Raw genomic sequence first — 23456 nt, 5'->3', positions numbered from 1 at the left:
GACTCTTAAACATGCAACATATAGTTGTCCATGGGAAATAAAATCTGTATTCAGATCTATACCTCAGTATTCTAATGATTGCCCTTGAGCTTTGTTGATCGTGATTACTAATCGAACATTCCCTGTGTCCCCGTCGTCATTTATATATCCCCCTGTTCCCCCTGGTGTCCCCGTTGTAGTTTTGTCCCTATGTCCCGGTCGTCATTTATATTCCCTTTATCCCGGTCGTCATTTGTGTCCCGGTGTCCCAGTCTGTAATTTCTCTTTGAGTGTCACGGTCGTCATTTATATTCCCTGTGTCCCGGTGTCAGGTCGTCATTTTTGTCCCGGTCTTCATTTATATTCCCTGTGTAACGGTCGTCATTTGTTTCCTTATGCTTTGTTGATGGTGATTGCTAATCGAACATTCCTTGTGTACCGGTCACTTTCTCTTTGAGTGTCCTGGTTATCACTTACATTCCCTATGTCCCGGTGTCCCGGTCGTCATTTGTGTCCCGATGTCCCGGTCTGTAATTTCGTCAGTCGACAAACATGACGTCAGTCGACACACAAACGTGACGTCACTCGACAGACATAACACACAGACAACTTATTTTTATATATATAGATAGAATTTATTTACCTACTCAAAACTTGCGAATACACAACATTCTTTGCTGTATCATTGTCTGTCCATATAAATAGATTGTCAGGTTTACCAACTCTTGAACATGCAACATAATAATTGTCCATGGGAAAACAATCCGTATTCAGATCTTTACCGCATTTTTCTAACGATTGCCCTTGAGCTTTGTTGATGGTGATTGCTAATCGAACATTCCCTGTGTCCCCGTCGTCATTTATATATCCCCCTGTGCCCCCGGCGTCCCCGTTGTAGTTGTGTCCCTGTATCCTGGTCGTCATTTATATTCCCTGTGTCCCGGTCGTCATTTGTGTCCCGGTATCCCAGTCTGTAATTTCTCTTTGAGTGTCCCAGTTGTCATTCATATTCTCTCTGTCCCGGTGTCCCGGTCGTCATTTGTGTCCCGGTGTCCCGGTCTGTAATTTCTATTTAAATGTCCCGGTCGTCATTTATAGTCCCTGTGTCCCGGTCGTCATTTGTGTGCCGGTGTCCTGGTCTGTAGTTTCATCTTATAATGAGGTCATATACAAAGCCTTATATAATTATAATGACGTCAAATGCAACGTCATTTGACGTCAAATGACTTTTTTTTAGTTTCTTCTTTTTATTGATTTGTTTTTTCAATTTGTTAATGTTCATTCTAAAATTTTGGAAAAATTCGACACTTGGAAAAATCTTTACGTGCCAAGCATGCTAAAGCTCAACAATTTATGATAAACCTAACAATTTTGGGTATCTGTTCTAAGGTTTTCGAATTACTTTAATCCATTGTCAAAATATATTGAAATATTTGTGCAATTCCCAGTTTTTTTTTAGTTTTTTCTTTTTTTAGTTTTTTAGCTTTTTTATTGTTTTTTTTTCTTTTTAGTTTTTTACCTTTTTTAGTTTTTTTTAGGTTTTTTCTTTTTAGGTTTTTTCTTGTTTTAATTTTTTTATTTTTTTTATTTTTTTAGTTTTTTTCTTTTTAGTTTTTTTTAGTTTTTTACCTTTTTTCTTTTTTCAGTTTTATTTTTTCAGTTGGTAATATTCTATCTTTTTCAATGTTTTTCAATTTGTCAATGTTCAATCTAACAGCGACAGTTGGAAAAGTCTTCACGTGCCAAGCATGCTAAAGCTCAACAATTTATAATAAACCTCAAATTTTAAGAATCTGTTTTAAGGTTTTCGAATTACTTTAATCATTGTCAAAATATTTTGAAATATTTATACAATTCCCAGTTCTTACATTTTTAGTTTCAGTTTTCTTTTTCTTCTTTATTTTTCAGACGTAAATACATATCGCCGAACATTTGTTTTTTTAACTAAAAACTGGTAGACATTGATGACGTTATCCAAGTCAAAATCCCAAACCCAATCATCATCGCTAACATTTTCAATTTTGATACGTTTTGATTCTCGCTGTCCAGGTTGATTTTCATCTGACTGCGCGGTTTTGCGTTCTTTAGCCGTAAGCCTTTTGGCAATTACTCTTTGAGCAGCTTCCTCGGCTGTTTCTTCTGCCCTTGTAGGATTTGGTAACATTCTATCTTTTTCAATGTTTTTCATATTGTGAATTTTCATTCTAACATTGACAGTTAAAAAAATCTTCACGTGCCAAGCTTGCTAAAGCTCAACAATTTATAATAAACCTCAAAATTTAAGTATCTTTTTTAAGGTATTCAAATTACATTAATCTATTGTCAAAATATTTCGAAATATTTATGCAATACCCAGTTTTTACATTAAAACCCTCAACACTAAAATACATACAACTTATTTTTATATAGTTAGAAGATATAATCTGGCGTAACAGACAAAGTGTAACAGACATAACAGACAGACAACTTATTTATATATATATAGATTTGTGCGTATGTATGGCAAACAAACCTCTTCAGGATTTGGGAATGCCTTCACCTAATCGTATATCCCCTAATCGTAGATTTGTGCGTATTTATGGCCAACAAACTTCTTCAAGATTTGGGAATGCCTTCATCTAATCGTACCGCTGCTGTTTCGACATGTGTAGAATTGGATCGTGAACAAAGTTAAACCACGAGTGATCTATTGTCTTATGTACAAAATAACATTTCTAAGTTAACGTCGTAACAAAAAGACATTTATGATACGATAATGCATTGTGTCGATAAAAACGTTGGAGAAATTTTCTTTTTGGATGCGACAGGAGGTACTGGTAAAACGTTTGTGATAAAACTGATTCTGGCATCAATTCGATCAAAAAATGATATAGCATTGGCAATTGCGTCGGCCGGAATAGCCGCAACGTTGCTGCCTGGTGGAAGAACTGCTCATTCCGCTTTGAAATTGCCTCTGAATTTGCATTCTACAGGAACTCCCACGTGCAATATTTCCAAATCCTCTGGGATGGGTAAAGTATTGTATCAATGCAAACTTATTATTGGGGACTAGTGCACAATGGCAAACAAAAAATCGCTCGAGGCTCTGGATAAATGGTTGAAAGATTTGCTAGGGAATTCGAAACCCTTTGGCAGCACATTAATATTGCTTGCGGGAGATTTCAGGCAAACATCTATCTATATATATATATATATATATATATATATATATATAAATAAGTTTTTTGTATGTTATATCTGTTACATTATGTCTGTTACGCCAGATTATATCTTCTATATATATAAAGAAAACAAACTAAAATGTAAAAACTGGGAATTGCATAAATATTTTGAAATATTTTGACAATAGATTAAAGTAATTCGAAAACCTTAAAACAGATACTTAAAATTTTAAGGTTTATTATAAATTGTTGAGCTTTAGCAAGCTTGGCACGTAAAGAGGAATTTTTAGTATAGATCTTAAAATGACAGAAGAAACAGCCGAGAAAGCTGCTCAAATAGTTAACTCAAAGAAAAATGTTAGTATAAATCCTACAATGGCAGAAGAAACAGCCGAGGAATCTGCTCAAAGGGTTAATGCCAAAAGGCTTGTGGCTAAAGAATGCAAAACCGCGCAGTTAGACGAAAATCAACCTGGACAGCGAGAGTCAAAACTGAAAATGATAGCGATGATGATTGGGTTTGGGATTTTGACTTGGATAAGGTCATCAATGCCCACCTGATCTAGTTAAAAAAAAAAGGTTCGGCGATAGTTATTTCATAGTGACGCTGAAAATTAAAGAAGAAAAAGAAAACTGAAAAAAGGTAAAAAACTAAAAAAAATCTAAAAAGAAAAAACCTAAAAAGGAAAAACGTAGAAAAATAAAAATTAAAAAAGGTAAAAAAACTAAAAATAAAAAAAAAGGCTAAAAAACTAAAAAAGAAAAAACTAAAAAAAAACTGGGAATTACACAAATATTTCAATATATTTTGACAATAGATTAAAGTAATTCGAAAACCTTAAGACGGTACCCAAAAATTGAGATTTATTATAAATTGTTGGAGCTTTAGTATGCTTGGCACGTAAAGATTTTTTCAAGTGTCAATGTTAGAAAGAACATTGATAAATTGAAGAAAACAAATCAATACAAAAAAAAGAAACTAAAAAAAGAAAAACAAAAAAAGAAACAAACTAAGAAAAGAAAAAGCTAAAAAAGAAAAAAAACTAAAAAAGAAACTGTATCTATATATATAAAATAGAGTTGTATATATGCATGTTTGTTTGTTTGTGGGTTTGCATTTGACGTCATTATAAGTATATAAGGCTTTGTATATGACGTCATTATAAGATGACACTACAGACCGGGACACCGGGACACAAATGACGACCGGGACACAGGGAATATAAATGACGACCGGGACACTCAAAGAGAAATTACAGACGGAGACACCGGGACACAAATGACGACCGGGACACCGGGACACACGGAATATAAATGAAGACCGGGACACTCAAAGAGAAATTACAGACTGGGACACCGGGACCCAAATAACCACCGGGACAGAGGGAATATAAATGGTGACCGGGACACAGGGACACAACTACAACGGGGACGTCGGGGACACAGTGGGGGATATATAAATGACGACCGGGACACAGGGAATGTTTGATTAGCAATCACCATCAGCAAAGCTCAAGGGCAATCATTAGAATAATGAGGTTTAGATCTGAATACGGATTGTTTTTCCCATGGACAATTATATGTTGCATGTTCAAGAGTCGGTAAGCCTGACATTCTATTTATATGCAGAGACAATGGTACAGCGAAGAATGTTGTATATTCGCAATTTTTACGTAGGTAAAAACATATATCTATCTATCGATATTCACATGTGTGACACAGGGATACAACTACAATGGCGCGTAACTAATATGGCGCGTAACGATTTACGCGCGCGGGGGGGCTTAGGGGGGCGCGAAGTGCCCCCACCAACTAGGTGTTGGGGTGGCACGAAGCGTCACCCCAACAGCTAGTAACCTATAATACCTAGATCAACCCCTGCAGACAAAATGGATGCTTGCATGAAAAATTATAATTTATGGGCACACGTAAAGACATTAAAATTAACTACAAATATGCGTATCCGATTGCAAAACGATGACTCTGGTCAAACATTTTATGACACCGGGACACAAATGACGACCGGGACACAGGGAATATAAAAGACGACCGGGACATAAATTACAGACCGGGACACCAGGACGCAAATGACGACCGGGATACCGGGACACAAGGAATATAAATGACGACCGGGACACTCAAAGAGAAATTACAAACTGGGACACCAGGAAACAAATGACGACCGGGACACCGGGACACAGGGAATACAAATGACGACCGGAACACAGGGACACAACTACAACGGGGACGCCGGGGGGCAAGTTTTACGTAGTTAAAAACATATATATCTATCTATATAAAAATAAGTTGTCTGTGTGTTATGTCTGTCGAGTGAGTTCATGTCGTCATGTCGTCATGAAGTTAGTTGTCGTCATGTCGTCATGAAGTTAGTTGCCGTCATGTTTGTTTTGACGATGACGTCATTAAAGGTATTTAAGAAATTCGTTCAAAGACAAATTTTTAATTGTAAGAAGATCGTGGACGGAAAAATTTTTAATTGTAAAATGACTGAAGAACCTACAATGGCAACAGCCGAGGAAGCTGCTCAAAGAGTTTATGCCAAAAAAATTGCTTCTGATAGAGAAAGTAAGAAAAAAAGCGTGCCGAGGAATCAAAAGAACAGCAAGAAAACAGGCTTGCGGCTGATAGAGAAAGTAAGAACAGAAAGCGTGCCGAGGAATCGCAAGAGCAACGTGAAAACAGGCTTGCGGCTTCAAGAGATAATGCCAGATTAGGAATGTGCAATTTCCGTCAACGAAGGCGTGTCGAGGAACAACAAGAGCAACGTGAAACCAGACATGCTGCTAAAAGACAAAGTGAAAAAAGAAGGCATGCCGAAGAATCACAAGAGCAACGTGAAAAAAGGCTTGCGGCTTCAAGAGATGATGCCAAAAGAAAGCGTGCTAATGAATCACAAGAGCAACGTGAAAATCATCGCATGGCATTCAGGTTCAACCTAGTCGATGATTATAGTAGATGTGTTCAAATCGGGACTATGTCTAAAATTTGTCCCTACTGCAAGGCCTTGAAATTTAATGGTGAAACAATGGGAATGTGTTGCGCCTCAGGAAAAATTAAACTTCCTCAACTGGCTGCACCCCCAGAGCTATTGAAACCATTGAAGAGCCATTAGTCCCAGAGCCACTGGAGCTACGTCAGAATCTAAGCGTTTATTATCAAAAATCAGAAAATATAACTCATGTATCCAAATGACGTCGTTTGGTGCATTAATACAAAAGAAGGAAAAAAACTAAAAAAGGTAAAAACTAAAAAAAAACTAAAAAGAAAATACTAAAAAAACTAAAAAGCTAAAAAACTAAAAAAAGGTAAAAAACAAAAAAATAAAAATAAAAAACTAAAAAAAAACTAAAAAAAAAAGGTAAAAACTACAAATAAAAACCAAAAAGAAAAAAAAACTAAAAATTAATAAAAAAATAAAAAACTAAAAACTGAAAAAGAAAAAAAAGTAAAAAAGGGAAAAAACTGAAAAATAAAGGAGAAAAAGAAAACTATAGACCGGGAGACAGGGAATATAAATGACGACCGGGACACTCGAAGAGAAATCACAGACTGGGACACTGGGACACAAATAACGACCGAGAGATATAAATGACGACCGGGAAACTCAAAGATAAATTACAGACCTGGACACAAATGACGACCGGGACACAGGGAATATAAATGACGACCGGGACGCTCAAAGAGAAACTACAGACTGGGACACTGGGACACAAATGACGACCGGGATACTGGGAATATAAATGACGACCGGGACACAGGGACACAACTACAAGGGGGATGGCGGGGGCACAGGGGGATATATAAATGACGACGGGGAGACCGGGAATGTTCGATTAGCAATCACCATCAACAAAGCTCAAGGGCAATCATTAGAATAATCAGGCATAGATACGGATTGTTTTTCCGATAGACAATTTTATGTTGCATGTTCAAGAGTCGGTAAGCCTGACAATCTATTTATATGCACAGACAATGGGACATCGAAGAATGTTGTATATTCGCAAGTTTTACGTAGTTAAAAACATATATGTATATATATATATATATATATATATATATATATATATATATATATATATATATATATATATATATATATATATATATATATATATATATATATATATATATATATATATATATATATATATATATATATATATATATATATATATATATATATATATATATATATATATATATATATATATATATATATATATATATATATATATATATATATCTTCCTATATTCACAGGTAGGACACAGGGACACAACTACAATGGCGCGTAACTAATATGGCGCGTAACGACTTACGCGCGCGGGGGGGGCTTGAGGGGGACTTGGGGGGGACTTATATAAAAATAAGTTGTCTGTGTGTGTGTGTGTGTGTGTGTTTGTGTCAAGTGACGTCATGTTTGTGTGTCGACTGACGTCATGTTTGTCGACTGACGTCATTATAAGGTTTGAGCTATATGCGTCATGAAGTTGTTTCTCGACTGACGTCATGTTTGTCAACTGATGAAATTACTTACCGGGACACCGGGACACAAATTACGACCGGGACACAGGGAATATAAATGACGACCGAGAACCTCAAAGAGAAATTACAGACTGGGACACCCGGGCACAAATCACGACCGGGACACAGGGAATATAAATGAAGACCGGGTCATAGAGACACAACTACAACGGGGATGCCGGGGGAACAGGCGGGATATATAAATGACGACCGGGACACAGGGATTGTTCGAATAGTAATTACAGACCGGGACACAAATGACGACCGGGACACCGGGACACAGGGAATATAAATCACGACCGGGACACTCAAAGAGAAATTACAAACTGGGATACCGGGACACAAATGACGACCGCGACACAGGGAATATAAATGACGACCGGGACACAGGGACACATCATTAGAATAATGAGGTATAGATCTGAATACGGATTGTTTTTCCCATGGACAATTATATATTGCGTGTTCAAGAGTCAGTAAACCTGACAATCTATTTATATGCACAGACAATGAGACAGCGAAGAATGGTGTATATTTGCATGTTTTACGTAGTTAAATATATATATATATATATATATATATATATATATATATATATATATATATATATATATATATATATATATATATATAGATATAGATATATATATATATATATATATATATATATATATATATATATATATATATATATATATATATATATATATATATATATATATATATATATATATATATATATATATATATATATATATATATATCTATATATATAAAAATAAGTTGTCTGTCTGTCTGTGGATGGATGGATGGATGTGTCAGGTGACGTCACCTGAAAAAACTGGATCAGGTGACGTCAAAACTGAAAAAACTAAAAAAAGGCAAAAACTACAAAAAAAACTAAAAACTAATAAAAAAAATAAAAAAGCTAAAAAACTAAAAAAACTATAAAGGTAAAAACCAATAAAAAACTAAAAAAAAAACTGAAAAAACTAAAAAAAGGCAAAAACTACAAAAAAAAACTAAAAACTAATAAAAAAAGTAAAAAAGCTAAAAAACTAAAAAAACTAAAAAAAAACTAAAAAAAGGTAAAAAACTAAAAAAAATAAAAAATAAAAAAAACTAAAAAAAAGGAAAAAACTGAAAAATAAGCTAAAATAAAGGTAAAAACCAATAAAAAACTAAAAAAAAAAGGAAAAAACTAATAAATGACGACACTCAAAGAGAAAGCGACCAGGACAAAAGGAATGTTCGATTAGCAATCAACAAAGCACAGGGACACAGGGAGTATAAATGACGACCAGGACATAAGTAAAAAAAAAAACTATCTATATATATAAAAATAAGTTGTCTGTGGATCGTGGATCAGGTGACGTCACCTGAAAAAACTGGATCAGGTGACGTCAAAACTGAAAAAACTAAAAAAAGGCAAAAACTACAAAAAAAACTAAAAACTAATAAAAAAGCTAAAAAACTAAAAAAACTAAAAAAAAGGCAAAAACTACAAAAAAACTAAAAACTAATAAAAAAAATAAAAAAGCTAAAAAACTAAAAAAACTAAAAAAAGGTAAAAAACTAAAAAAACTAAAAACTAAAAAAAAACTAAAAAAGGTAAAAACTAAAAGAACTAAAAAAGAAAAAAATAAATGACGACACTCAAAGAGAAAGCGACCAGGACAAAAGGAATGTTCGATTAGCAATCAACAAAGCACCGGGACACAGGGAGTATAAATGACGACCAAGACACAAGTAAAAAAAAAAAATTAACAAAACTAAAAAGAAGGTAAAAACTACAAAAAAACTAAAAAGAAAAAAAAACTAAAAACTAATAAAAAAACTAAAAAATCTAAAAATCTAAATAAACTAAAAAAGAAAAAAAAAGGAAAAAAATAAAGGAGAAAAACAAAGGCGCGTAACGACTTACGCGCGCGGGGGGGCTTGGGGGGGGCGCGAAGCGCCCCCACCAACTAGGTGTTGGGGTGGCGCGAAGCGCCACCCCAACAGCTAGTATATATATATATATATATATATATATATATATATATATATATATATATATATATATATATATATATATATATATATATATATACTAGCTGTTGGGGTGGCGCTTCGCGCCACCCCAACACCTAGTTGGTGGGGGCGCTTCGCGCCCCCCCAAGCCCCCCCGCGCGCGTAAGTCGTTACGCGCCATATTAGTTACGCGCCATTGTAGTTGTGTCCCTATGTCCCACCTGTTAGCTTTTTAGCTTTTTTAGTTTTTTATTAGTTTTTAGTTTTTTTTTCTTTTTAGTTTTTTTGTAGTTTTTACCTTTTTTTAGTTTTTAATTTTTTTTTACTTATGTCCTGGTCGTCATTTATACTCCCTGTGTCCCGGTCGTCATTTGTGTCCCGGTGCTTTGTTGATGGTGATTGCTAATCGAACATTCCTTGTGTCCCGGTCGTCATTTATATTCCCTATGCCTATGTGCCGGTGTCCCGGTCGTCATTTGTGTCCCGATGTCCCGGTCTGTAATTTCGTCAGTTGAAAACATGACGTCAGTCGACACAGAAACATGACGTCACCTGACCCATCCACAGACAGACAACTTATTTTTATATATATAGATATATATATAAATATATATATATATTTTCTTTTTAGTTTTTTTGTAGTTTTTACCTTTTTTAGTTTTTTTCTTCTTTTGTATTAATGCTAAAGCCAAGGTTCAAACCTGGAGCCTCTCGGACCTAGAACCTGAAACATAACGCTTTACCAGCTCAGCTACTTCGGCTTGAATACATTCGTTTTGAGCAGCTTCCTCGGGTGTTGCCATTGTAGGTTCTTCAGTCATTTTACAATTAGAAATTTCTCTTTCAACGGTCTTCTTACAATTAAAAATTTGTCTTTGAACGATATTCTTAAATACCTGTGTCCTGGTCGTCATTTTTATTCCCTGTGTCCCGGTCGTCATTTGTGTCCCGGTGTCCCAGTCTGTAATTTCTCTTTGAGTGTCCCGGTCGTTATTTATATTCCCTCTGTCCCGGTCGTCATTTGTGTCCCGGTCTGTAATTTCTCTTTGAGTGTTTATTCTTTTTAGTATTTTTTAGTTTTTTACATTTTTTTTTCAGTTTTCTTTTTCTTCTTTATTTTTCACCTTCACTATGAAATACATATCGCCGAACCTTTGTTTTTTTTTAACTAAAATCTGGTAGGCATTGATGACCTTATCCAAGTCAAAATCCCAAACCCAATCATCATCGCTATCATTTTCAGTTTTGATATGTTTTGACTCTCGCTGTCCAGGGGGATCTTCATCTAACTGCGCGGTTTTGCGTTCTTTAGCCTCAAGCCTGTTTCCTTGCTGTTCTTTTGATTCCTCGGCACGCTTTCTTTTCTGACTTTCTCTATCAGCAGCAAGTTTTTTGGCATAGACTCTTTGAGCATCTTCATCGGCTTTTGCCATGGTAAGTTCATCAGTCATTGTAAACTTAAACATTAATAGATTTCTACGTGAACATATGTCTTAAATATCTTGAATGACGTCACCGTCAAAGCAAAAATGACGACAACTAATTTCATGACGTCAGCCGACACAGAAACATGACGTCACCTGATCCACAGACAGACAGACAACTTATTTATATATATATAGATAGATAAGATATAATCTGGCGTAACAGACATAGTGTAACAGACATAAAAGACAGACAACTTATTTATATATATATAGATTTTTATGTATATGGATACGCGTTGTTTGGTTCAAGTCTCCTATGCTATTGGTGTTGCTGAACCTTTGTCAATTACTATCTTCGACTATGGCACCAGTGGCAAAACACAGAAAGATTTTGTCGCCATTGTAAAGAAGAATTTCGACCTCAGACCTGGTCATATTCTTAAAGACTTGGATCTGAAGAAGCCTATTTACCAAAAGACTAGTACCTATGGTCATTTTGGCAGAGATGTCTTCAGCTGGGAGCAAGTAAAACCCCTCATCCTGTAAATGAAGTTTCTCCCTTTCTTTTTCTTCTTCTATCAACGCTGCCAGTAGTTATTTTTTAATAGTGCCATCTATTTATACTCTGTTCCTTTTTTAAGACTTTGAGTGCGGTAAAAGGTCACATCGAGTTTACATTCCCTCTGCCGACCTCTCGGTAAAGCATGCAAATACCAACGTCGAGTATCGGTCTTTTTATAAATTTTTGCCCCTATTTAGGTTTTATGTTCAATGTTATTGATTATAATAATTGTATTGATTCCAATAGTGCAATGATTATTGTAATGCAAAAGGTAACTCCTAAAAGCTGCGTTGACAATTTCACACTCAGATTTTAAGAATTTAAACGAAAATGTAGTTCAGCTAAAAACTTTGGCACTATTTAACCAAAATAGGCTAATGGGGCGATCTATCGCTTTGGCTGAAGCCCCATTTAAAGTTACTTTTTGAAAGCCTTTAAAAGAAGGGAAGGGTTCATCTCCTCTGCTGCTTTCAAATGTCGCGGTTTAAAACAGCTTAAATTATGAATGAAAGCTGTTTGTAAATGACCTTTACTCGTCATGCTGCGTTTTGCTGCAAATGCGTGTAGCGAAAAGGAGCCCTCATTTGTGTTGTGTTTCCGAAAATTCGAAGCGGAAAAGAGCACTTTCCAAAAATACTCCGGGACCGAATGACGGAATATAACGATGTGAACCTCATTTTGACAACTTCATATCCGGTAGTTACGATTTTGTTGCTTTTCTTATTTTACATCTGTTGACTATCAAATTATTTTGGCTATTTGGCTATACATTTTTGCTATTAAAATAACAAAATGGACTAATAAACGGTTTACACGTAAAAAAAAATGCAGTCCAAGCCATGTGCCATGATACCTGAGGAACAGTGGTTAAGACATTATTTGAATGTCTTCGGGTCTAAAGATATTCCTTTGGAAAAGGAATATGATGAATCGCTTAAATTGCGTATTGATTTACTGTTGAAAAAGAGAAATTATTTTTCTTATATCTGCGAATGATTTTTTTAGGGCTGTTCGCCAGTTAAAGGTTAACAAGGCTCCAGGTCTTGATGATGTCAGTGGTAATCATCTGCGCAATGGTTCACCGCTTTTGATCCAGCATATGCAACTACTTTTTCAGATGTGTATAGATACTGCCACCGTCCCCAAATCGTATTGTACCGGAGTCGTTACAAACATCCTGAAGAAAGGAAAAACGCAAATGAGTGTGGAGGCTACAGGCAGATTAATGTTTCGAGTACATTCAACTAGGTGCTGGAAAAATTGGTCCTTCGTAAAGTTATATCGAAGTGTGTGATAGACTGCAGGCAGTTTGGGTTTCGAAAGCATCTAATCTGTGCTTTCGCCCGTAGACTTCTAAAGCGCATTCTCGCCAAGGCTGATTCACGTGAGTTATCCGTACATATAGTGTTGACATTCCCGATGTATTTGATTCAGTAATCCAGTCTGCTGTGTTCCAGACCTTGCTAGATGCCGGTGTGATCACCCATATAGCAGCTATATTATCATTTTGGTACTCTAATAATTATATAAGAGTGAAACTTGGGCTTGAAAAACTCAATGAGCCAGTTAAACTAAAGAGAGGACTTCGACAAGGTTCCGTCTTAAGTCCGATATTATTTAACACGTTGACTTCTAAGGTTACAAAACGAATTTCTGGCGGGCTAAGATTTGATACTTGTGATTTGAGTTTAATAAGCTATGCTGACGATTTACTTATGTTGAGCTTCTCATTGAGTGTACTGCAGGATAATTTAGAGGATACAATACTACAGTAAGATACAATAAGCTTGTATCTGGTTATAGCGCTGTTGGTCTACAAGCTAATGGCCCGAAAACTGAATTTCTGGCTGTCAGATCTGTGGAACAAGAGGCACCAGCACCAACTGTATCCGTAGATGGTGCTATTATCGCACTGTCTTCTTTGCTCGAATACTTAGGTCTTCCGTACGGCTGAGATAGGAAAACTACAAGAACTCTTTGCCTTGATACCCTTGTGTCTAACCTGCGAGTGAGCTATACTTAACTAGCCCCGCTAAAGTATTCTCACAATTGGCAAACTTTGGCGAGGATGTATAGAGCAGTGACATTACCCCATGTCCTTTACCTTTCCCTGCTTTAGGAATGGTTCACAGAAACAGAGAGACTAAAAGTTAGGTCCACGTTTTGTAGATATTTGAAGTTTTTGATACGTATACTGCTAATCCAGAGAAACTCATTTCTTTTGAATAAGTATCAAAATTCCGATCCCCGTGAAGTTGTGGCAGAACATGAAACTAGGACTAGAAAAGGTGCCCTTGAGCACCTTTAAAATTTCTTGTCTTTGTACGTCATATACGAGCTATGAATGTATGTAGTGAATGTAATCTAATCGTTCAATCTTGAAGTATTATTTTTCGCCTTTTTTTTCCTTTTTTTTTCTTTATACTCCGCCATGTTGTTGTTTTGATGGTGGGCTAATATTAACTATATATCTATCTATCAATCTATAATAGTATAATAATAATAATAATTAAAAAAAATGTAAAATACATTAATTTGGTTCATAATATACCATTTAAACACCAAATAGAATATGCCGGAGTAGACACTCGCTGAGAGAGGCTGTCAGACCAATGAATGAAGGTCCCAGGTGCAAATCCTGGTTAGGCTTCGGCAACTTTTTGTTGGTATTTGTTTTAGTTTAATAAAAACCAGCGAAATATTGTGAAAAGAGAAAGAACAGGTTGTTGCAAAAATCTTTATATATATTTTAACAAGGTGTTGTAACAATTCTACAACCTTAAAGAAAGAACCGAAATTTTGAAGCTTAGTAAAAAATATGTTTTACCACATACGAAAACGCACACGCGTTTTATCTTGTTCTAAAATTGTTTTAAAAAGTTAAACGGTTGTAAATCTATATATATATATATATAAATAAGTTGTCTGTGTGTGTGTGTGTCGAGTGACGTCATTTTTGTGTGTTGACTGACGTCATGTTTGTCGACTGACGAAATTACAGACCGGGACATCGAGACATAGGAAATATAAATGACGACCGGGACACTCAAAGAGAAAGCGACCGGGACACAAGGAATGTTCGATTAGCAATCACCATCACCAAAGCACCGTGACTCAAATGACGACCGGGACACAGGGAATATAAATGACGACCAGGACACTCAAAGAGAAATTACAGACCGGGACACCGGAACACAAATGACGATCGGGACAAAAATGACGACCGAGACACCGGGACACAGGGAATATAAATGACGACCGCGACACTCAAAGAGAAATTACAGACTGGGACACCGGGACACAAATGACGACCGGGGTACAGGGGGATATATAAATGACGACGGGGACACAGGGAATGTCCGATTAGCAATCACCATCAACAAAGCTCAAGGGCAATCATTACAATAATGAGGTATAGATCTGAATACAGATTGTTTTTCCCATGGACAATTATATATTGCATTTTCAAGAGCCGGTAAACCTGACAATCTATTTATATGCACAGACAATGGGACAGCCAAGAATGTTGTATATTCGCAAGTTTTACGTAGTTAAATATATATATATATATATATATATATATATATATATATATATATATATATATGTATATATATATATATGGCGCGAAGTATGTATATATATATATATATATATATATATACTAGCTGTTGGGGTGGCGCTTCGCGCCACCCCAACACCTAGTTGGTGGGGGCGCTTCGCGCCCCCCCCCAAGCCCCCCCGCGCGCGTAAGTCGTTACGCGCCATAATAGTTACGCGCCATTGTAGTTGTGTCCCTATGTCCCACCTGTGAATATAGATAGATATATATATATATATATATATATATATATATATATATATATATATATATATATATATATATATATATATATATATATATATAGTTTTAACTACGTAAAACTTGCGAATATACAACATTCTTTGCTGTCCCATTGTCTTTGCATATAAATAGATTGTCAGGTTTACCGACTCTTGAACATGCAACATATAATGGTCCATGGGAAAACAATCTGTATTCAGATCTATACCTCATGATTCTAATGATTGCCCTTGAGCTTTGTTGATGGTGATTGCTAATCGACCATTCCCTGTCCCGGTGTCCCGGTCGTCATTTATATCCCCCTGTTTCCCCCGGTGTCCCCGTTGTAGTTGTGTCCCTGTGTCCCGGTCGTCATTTATATTCCCTGTGTCCCGGTCGTCATTTGTATCCCGGTGTCCCGGTCTGTATATACATTCGTTTTTTAGTTTTGTTTTTCTCCTTTATTTTTTTCCTTTTTTTTTCTTTTTTAGCTTATTTAGATTTTTAGATTTTTTAGTTTTTTTATTAGTTTTTAGTTTTTTTTTTCTTTTTAGTTTTTTTGTCCCGGTCGTCATTTATATCTCCCTGTTTCCCCCGGTGTCCCCGTTGTAGTTGTGTCCCTGTGTCCCGGTCGTCATTTATATTCCCTGTGTCCCGGTCGTCATTTGTATCCCGGTGTACCGGTCTGTATATACATTCGTTTTTTAGTTTGTTTTTCTCCTTTATTTTTTTCCTTTTTTTTTTCTTTTTTAGTTTATTTAGATTTTTAGATTTTTTAGTTTTTTTATTAGTTTTTAGTTTTTTTTCTTTTTAGTTTTTTTGTAGTTTTTACCTTCTTTTTAGTTTTGTTAGTTGTTTTTTTTTACTTATGTCCTGGTCGTCATTTATACTCCCTGTGTCCCGGTGCTTTGTTGATTGCTAATCGAACATTCCTTTTGTCCTGGTCGCTTTCTCTTTGAGTGTCGTCATTTATTTTTTTCTTTTTTAGTTCTTTTAGTTTTTACCTTTTTTAGTTTTTTTTAGTTTTTTAGATGAAAATTTTTTTTAGTTTTTTCCTTTTTTTCTTTTTAGTTTTTTATTGGTTTTTACCTTTATTTTAGCTTATTTTTCAGTTTTTTCCTTTTTTTTAGTTTTTTTTTTATTTTTTATTTTTTTTAGTTTTTTTACCTTTTTTTAGTTTTTTTAGTTTTTTTAGTTTTTTTAGTTTTTTAGCTTTTTTACTTTTTTTATTAGTTTTTAGTTTTTTTGTAGTTTTTGCCTTTTTTTAGTTTTTTCAGTTTTTTTTTAGTTTTTTATTGGTTTTTACCTTTATTTTAGCTTATTTTTCAGTTTATTCCTTTTTTTTTAGTTTTTTTTAGTTTTTATTTTGTTTAGTTTTTTACCTTTTTTTAGTTTTTTTAGTTTTTTTAGTTTTTTAGCTTTTTTATTTTTTTTATTAGTTTTTAGTTTTTTTTGTAGTTTTTGCCTTTTTTTTTAGTTTTTTTAGTTTTTTAGCTTTTTTATTAGTTTTTAGTTTTTTTTGTAGTTTTTGCCTTTTTTTAGTTTTTTTAGTTTTTTAGCTTTTTTATTTTTTTTATTAGTTTTTAGTTTTTTTTTGTAGTTTTTGCCTTTTTTTAGTTTTTTCAGTTTTGACGTCACCTGATCCAGTTTTTTCAGGTAACGTCACCTGATCCACGATCCACAGATCCACAGACAACTTATTTTTATATATATAGATAGTTTTTTTTTTTACTTATGTCCTGGTCGTCATTTATACTCCCTGTGTCCCGGCGCTTTGTTGATTGCTAATCGAACATTCCTTTTGTCCTGGTCGCTTTCTCTTTGAGTGTCGTCATTTATTTTTTTCTTTTTTAATTCTTTTAGTTTTTACCTTTTTAGTTTTTTTTAGTTTTTTAGATGAAAATTTTTTTTAGTTTTTTCCTTTTTTTCTTTTTAGTTTTTTATTGGTTTTTACCTTTATTTTAGCTTATTTTTCAGTTTTTTCCTTTTTTTTATTTTTTTTTTATTTTTTATTTTTTTTAGTTTTTTACCTTTTTTTAGTTTTTTTAGTTTTTTAGTTTTTTAGCTTTTTTACTTTTTTTATTAGTTTTTAGTTTTTTTTGTAGTTTTTGCCTTTTTTTAGTTTTTTCAGTTTTTTTTTTAGTTTTTTATTGGTTTTTACCTTTATTTTAGCTTATTTTTCAGTTTTTTCCTTTTTTTTAGTTTTTAGTTTTTTTTAGTTTCTTACCTTTTTTTAGTTTTTTTAGTTTTTTTAGTTTTTTAGCTTTTTATTTTTTTTATTAGTTTTTAGTTTTTTTGTAGTTGTTGCCTTTTTTTAGTTTTTTTAGTTTTTTAGCTTTTTTATTAGTTTTTAGTTTTTTTTTTGTAGTTTTTGCCTTTTTTTTAGTTTTTTTTAGTTTTTTAGCTTTTTTATTTTTTTTATTAGTTTTTAGTTTTTTTTGTAGTTTTTGCCTTTTTTTAGTTTTTTCAGTTTTGACGTCACCTGATCCAGTTTTTTCAGGTGACGTCACCTGATCCATCCACAGATCCACACACAGACAACTTATTTTTATATATATAGATATAATCTGGCGTAACGGACAGACAACTTATTTTTATATATATAGATATATATATATATATATATATATATATATATATATATATATATATATATATATACTAGCTGTTGGGGTGGCGCTTCGCGCCACCCCAATACCTAGTTGGTGGGGGCGCTTCGCGCAACCCCCCCCCCAAAGCCCCCCCGCGCGCGTAAGTCGTTACGCGCCATATTAGTTACGCGCCATTGTAGTTGTGTCCCTATGTCCCACCTGTGAATATAGATATATATAAATTTTTTCCCTTTTTTTCCTTTTAGTTTTTTTTTATTGGTTTTGACCTTTTTTTAGGTTTTTTAGTTTTTTTTCTTTTTTCTTTTTAGTTTTTTTTGAAGTTTTTATCTTTTTAGTTTTCTTTTTCTCCTTTATTTTTCAGTTTTTTTCCTTTTTTTAATTTTTTTTTTCTTTTTAATTCTTTTAGTTTTTACCTTTTTTAGTTTTTTTTAGTTTTTTAGATGAAAATTTTTTTAGTTTTATTCCTTTTTCTTTTCAGTTTTTTATTGGTTTTTACCTTTTTTTTAGCGTTTTTTTTTCGTTTTTTCTTTTTACTTTTTTTTTTAGTTTTTATCTTTTTTATTTTTTTTTATTTTTATTCTTAATTTTTTTTTTATTAGTTTTTAGTTTTTTTTGTAGTTTTTGCCTTTTTTAGTTTTTTCAGTTTTTTTTTTAGTTTTAAGATTTTTACCTTTTTTAGCCTAACCAGGATTTGAACCTGGGACCTTCATTCTCCGTTCTGACACCCTCTCTCACCGAGTGACTACTCCAGCATGTTCATTTTGGTGTTTTAAATGGTATATTATTAACCAAATTAATGTGTTTTACAATATACTAAGCATCGTCATAACAAAAATGACGACAACTAATTTCATGACGTCAGTCAACACAGAAATTAAGTTCTGAAATTAAGTCATGAAATTAGTTGCCGTCATTTTTGCTTTGACGGTGACGTCATTCAAGTTATATAAGACATATGTTCACGTAGAAATCTATTAATGTTTAAGTTTACAATGACTGATGAAGATGCTCAAAGAGTCTATGCCAAAAAACTTGCTGCTGATAGAGAAAGTCAGAAAAGAAAGCGTGCCGAGGAACTATCAGCAGCAAGTTTTTGGCATAGACTCTTTGAGCATCTTCATCAGTCATTGTAAACTTAAACATTAATAGATTTCTACGTGAACATATGTCTTATATAACTTGAATGACGTCACCGTCAAAGCAAAAATGACGACAACTAATTTCATGACGTCAGCCGACACAGAAACATGACGTCACCTGAAAACTAATTTCATGACGTCAGCCGACACAGAAACATGACGTCACCTGATCCACAGATCCACAGACAGACAACTTATTTTTATCCTTCCTGGCCGAAGGGCAAAGACAGGAGTTCAGCACTTTCGGTTTTGACCTTAAGAGTGTAGTTTCGTTAAACATACTTACTTAAATTCTGAGGTCTTTTCTAAGATACTTATTATAGATAGATAGATAGATAGATATTTAATATTAGCCCACCATCAAAACAACAACATGGCGGAGTATAAACAAAAAAAATAAAAAGGACAAAGAAAAAGGCGAAAAATAATACTTCAAGATTAAAGGATTAGATTACATTCACTACTAGCTGTTGGGTTGGCGCTTCGCGCCACCCCAACACCTAGTTGGTGGGGGCCCGCCGCGCGCGTAAGTCTTTACGCGCCATATTAGTTACGCGCCATTGTAGTTGTGTCCCTGTGTCCCACCTGTGAATATATATATATATATATATATATATATATATATATATATATATATATATATATATATATATATATATATATATTATATATATATATATATATATATATATATATATATATATATATATATATATATATATATATATATATATATATATATAAATATGTTGTTTGTGGGTTATGTCTGTCTGTCTGTCTGTCGAGTGACGTCGTGTTTGTCCGCATATGACGTCTGAATTATTTCACACTAATAAAAAAGAAGAAAAAAACTAAAAAAGGTAAAAACTACAAAAAAAAACTAAAAAGAAAAAAAAACTAAAAAAGCTAAAAAACTAAAAAAAGGTAAAAAAAATAAAAACTAAAAAAAAACTGAAAAAACTAAAAAAAGGCAAAAACTACAAAAAAACTAAAAACTAATAAAAAAACTAAAAAAGCTAAAAAACTAAAAAAAACTAAAAAAACTAAAAAAAGGTAAAAAACTAAAAAAAAACTAAAAACTAAAAAAGAAAAAAACTAAAAAAAGTAGTCACTCGGTGAGAGAGGGTGTCAGAACGGAGAATGAAGGTCCCAGGTTCAAATCCTGGTTAGGCTAAAAAAGGTAAAAATCTTAAAACTAAAAAAAAAACTGAAAAAACTAAAAAAGGCAAAAACTACAAAAAAAAACTAAAAACTAATAAAAAAAAAATTAAGAATAAAAATAAAAAAAAATAAAAAAGATAAAAACTAAAAAAAAAAGTAAAAAGAAAAAACGAAAAAAAACGCTAAAAAAAAGGTAAAAACCAATAAAAAACTGAAAAGAAAAAAGGAATAAAACTAAAAAAATTTTCATCTAAAAAACTAAAAAAAACTAAAAAAGGTAAAAACTAAAAGAATTAAAAAGAAAAAAAAAATTAAAAAAAGGAAAAAAACTGAAAAATAAAGGAGAAAAAGAAAACTAAAAAGATAAAAACTTCAAAAAAAACTAAAAAGAAAAAAGAAAAAAAACTAAAAAACCTAAAAAAAAGGTCAAAACCAATAAAAAAAAACTAAAAGGAAAAAAAGGGAAAAAATTTATATATATCTATATTCACAGGTGGGACATAGGGACACAACTACAATGGCGCGTAACTAATATGGCGCGTAACGACTTACGCGCGCGGGGGGGCTTTGGGGGGGGGGTTGCGCGAAGCGCCCCCACCAACTAGGTATTGGGGTGGCGCGAAGCGCCACCCCAACAGCTAGTATATATATATATATATATATATATATATATCTATATATATAAAAATAAGTTGTCTGTCCGTTACGCCAGATTATATCTATATATATAAAAATAAGTTGTCTGTGTGTGGATCTGTGGATGGATCAGGTGACGTCACCTGAAAAAACTGGATCAGGTGACGTCAAAACTGAAAAAACTAAAAAAAGGCAAAAACTACAAAAAAAACTAAAAACTAATAAAAAAAATAAAAAAGCTAAAAAACTAAAAAAACTAAAAAAAGGAAAATAAAAAAACGAAAAAAGAAAACTACAAAAAAAACTAAAAAGAAAAAACGTAAAAAACTAGAAAAGCTAAAAAAAAGGTAAAAACCAATAAAAAAACTAAAAAGAAAAAAAGGAAAAAAAACTAAAAAATTTTTTCGCCATATAATATGACGTCTGAATTATTTCATCATATACCAATTCAAAAACGAATGTATTCAAGCCGATGTAGCTGAGTTGATAAGGCGTTATATTCCAGGTTCTAGGTTCAAGAGGTTCCAGGTTCGAACTTTGGCTTTAGCATTAATATAAAAGAAGCAAAAATCTAAAGAAGGTAAAAACTACAAAAAAAAACTAAAAAGAAAAAAAATCTAAAAAAGCTTAAAAACTAAAAAAAAACTAAAAAAAGGTAAAAAACTAAAAAAAACTAAAAAAAGGAAAAAACCATAAAATAAAATAAAAACTAATAAAAAAACTAAAAAAAGCTAAAAAACTAAAAAAAACTAAAAAAAACTAAAAAAGGTAAAAACTAAAAGAACTAAAAAAGAAAAAAAACTAAAAAAAGGAAAAAACTGAAAAATAAAGGAGAAAACAAAAACTAAAAAAATAAAAATAAAAATAAAAAAACTAAAAAGATAAAAACTTCAAAAAAAACTAAAAAGATAAAAGGAAAAAACTAAAAAACCTAAAAAAAGGTAAAAACCAACAAAAGAAAACTAAAAAGAAAAAAAGGGAAAAAATTAAAAATTTATTTCATCATATACCAATTCAAAAACGAATGTATACCGGGATGACGACCGGGACACAGGGAATTTAATGACGACCGGGACGCAGGGACACAACTACAACGGTGACGCCGGGGGCACAGGGGGGAAATATAAATGACGACGGGGACACAGGCAATGTTTGATTAGCAATCACCATCAACAAAGCTCAAGGGCAATCATTAGAATCATGAGGTATAGATCTGAATATGGATTGTTTTTCCCATGGACAATTATAAGTTGCATGTTCAAGAGTCGGTAAACCTGACAATCTATTTATATGCACAGACAATGGGGCAGCGAAGAATGTTGTGTATTCACAAGTTTTACGTCGTTAAAAACATAAATTGACTTTGCATCCAGTTGAACTTTATCCTTTTCAATCCTAGACATCGTGACGAATGAAAACTCGGAACAATCTATATATATAAAAGTAAGTTGTCTGTGTGTGTGTGGGTCTGTCTGTCGGGTGACGTCATGTTTGTGTGTCGACTGACGTCATGTTTTCAACTGACGAAATTAAAGACCGGGACATCGGGACACAAATGACGACCGGGACACCGGCACATAGGGAATATAAATGACGACACTCAAAGAGAAAGCGACCGGGACAAAAGGAATGTTCGATTAGCAATCAACAAAGCACCGGGACACAAATGACGACCGGGACACAGGGAGTATAAATGATGACCAGGACATAAGTAAAAAAAAACTAAAAAAACTAAAAAAAAGGTAAAAACTAAAAAAAAACTAAAAAGAAAAAAAACTAAAAACTAATAAAAAAACTAAAAAATCTAAAAATCTAAATAAACTAAAAAAAAAATAAAAAAGGAAAAAAATAAAGGAGAAAAACAAAACTAAAAAACGAATGTATATACAGACCGGGACACCGGGATACAAATGACGACCGGGACACAGGGAATATAAATGTCGACCGGGACACAGGGACACAACTACAACGGAGACGCCGGGGGGCACAGGGGGATGTAAATGACGACCGGGACACCGGGACACAAAGAATATAAATGACGCCCGGGACACTCAAAGAGAAATCACAGACTGGGACACCGGGACACAAATGACGACCGGGACACAGGGAATATAAATGACGACCGGGACACAGGGACAAAACTACAAAGGGGACACCGGGGGGCACAGGGGGATATATAAATGACGATGACGACACAGGGAATGGTCGATTAGCAATCACCATCAACAAAGCTCAAGGGCAATCATTAGAATCATGAGGTATAGATCTGAATACGGATTGTTTTCCCATGGACCATTATATGTTGCATGTTCAAGAGTCGGTAAACCTGACAATCTATTTATATGCACAGACAATGGGACAGCAAAGAATGTTGTATATTCGCAAGTTTTACGTAGTTA

The 23456-nt window shown here is 33.5% G+C and overlaps 1 long non-coding RNA gene across 1 annotated transcript in view; it reads right to left on the bottom strand.

Annotated features, from left to right (window-relative positions):
- Nucleotides 1-15547: 15547 nt before the first annotated feature.
- The window catches only part of LOC136040602 (uncharacterized), a 28580-nt gene continuing 20671 nt past the window's right edge, over nt 15548-23456 (bottom strand). The window contains exon 2 of the long non-coding RNA XR_010620825.1: nt 15548-16676. This is a non-coding gene — a long non-coding RNA (uncharacterized LOC136040602). The remainder of the gene's footprint in view (nt 16677-23456) is intronic.

The sequence above is a fragment of the Artemia franciscana genome, chromosome 21 (assembly GCF_032884065.1).
Source record: "Artemia franciscana chromosome 21, ASM3288406v1, whole genome shotgun sequence".
Classification (NCBI taxonomy): domain Eukaryota; kingdom Metazoa; phylum Arthropoda; class Branchiopoda; order Anostraca; family Artemiidae; genus Artemia; species Artemia franciscana.
Note: the sequence above shows the minus strand (reverse complement) of the source record. Positions and strands in the feature narration are given on the sequence as shown.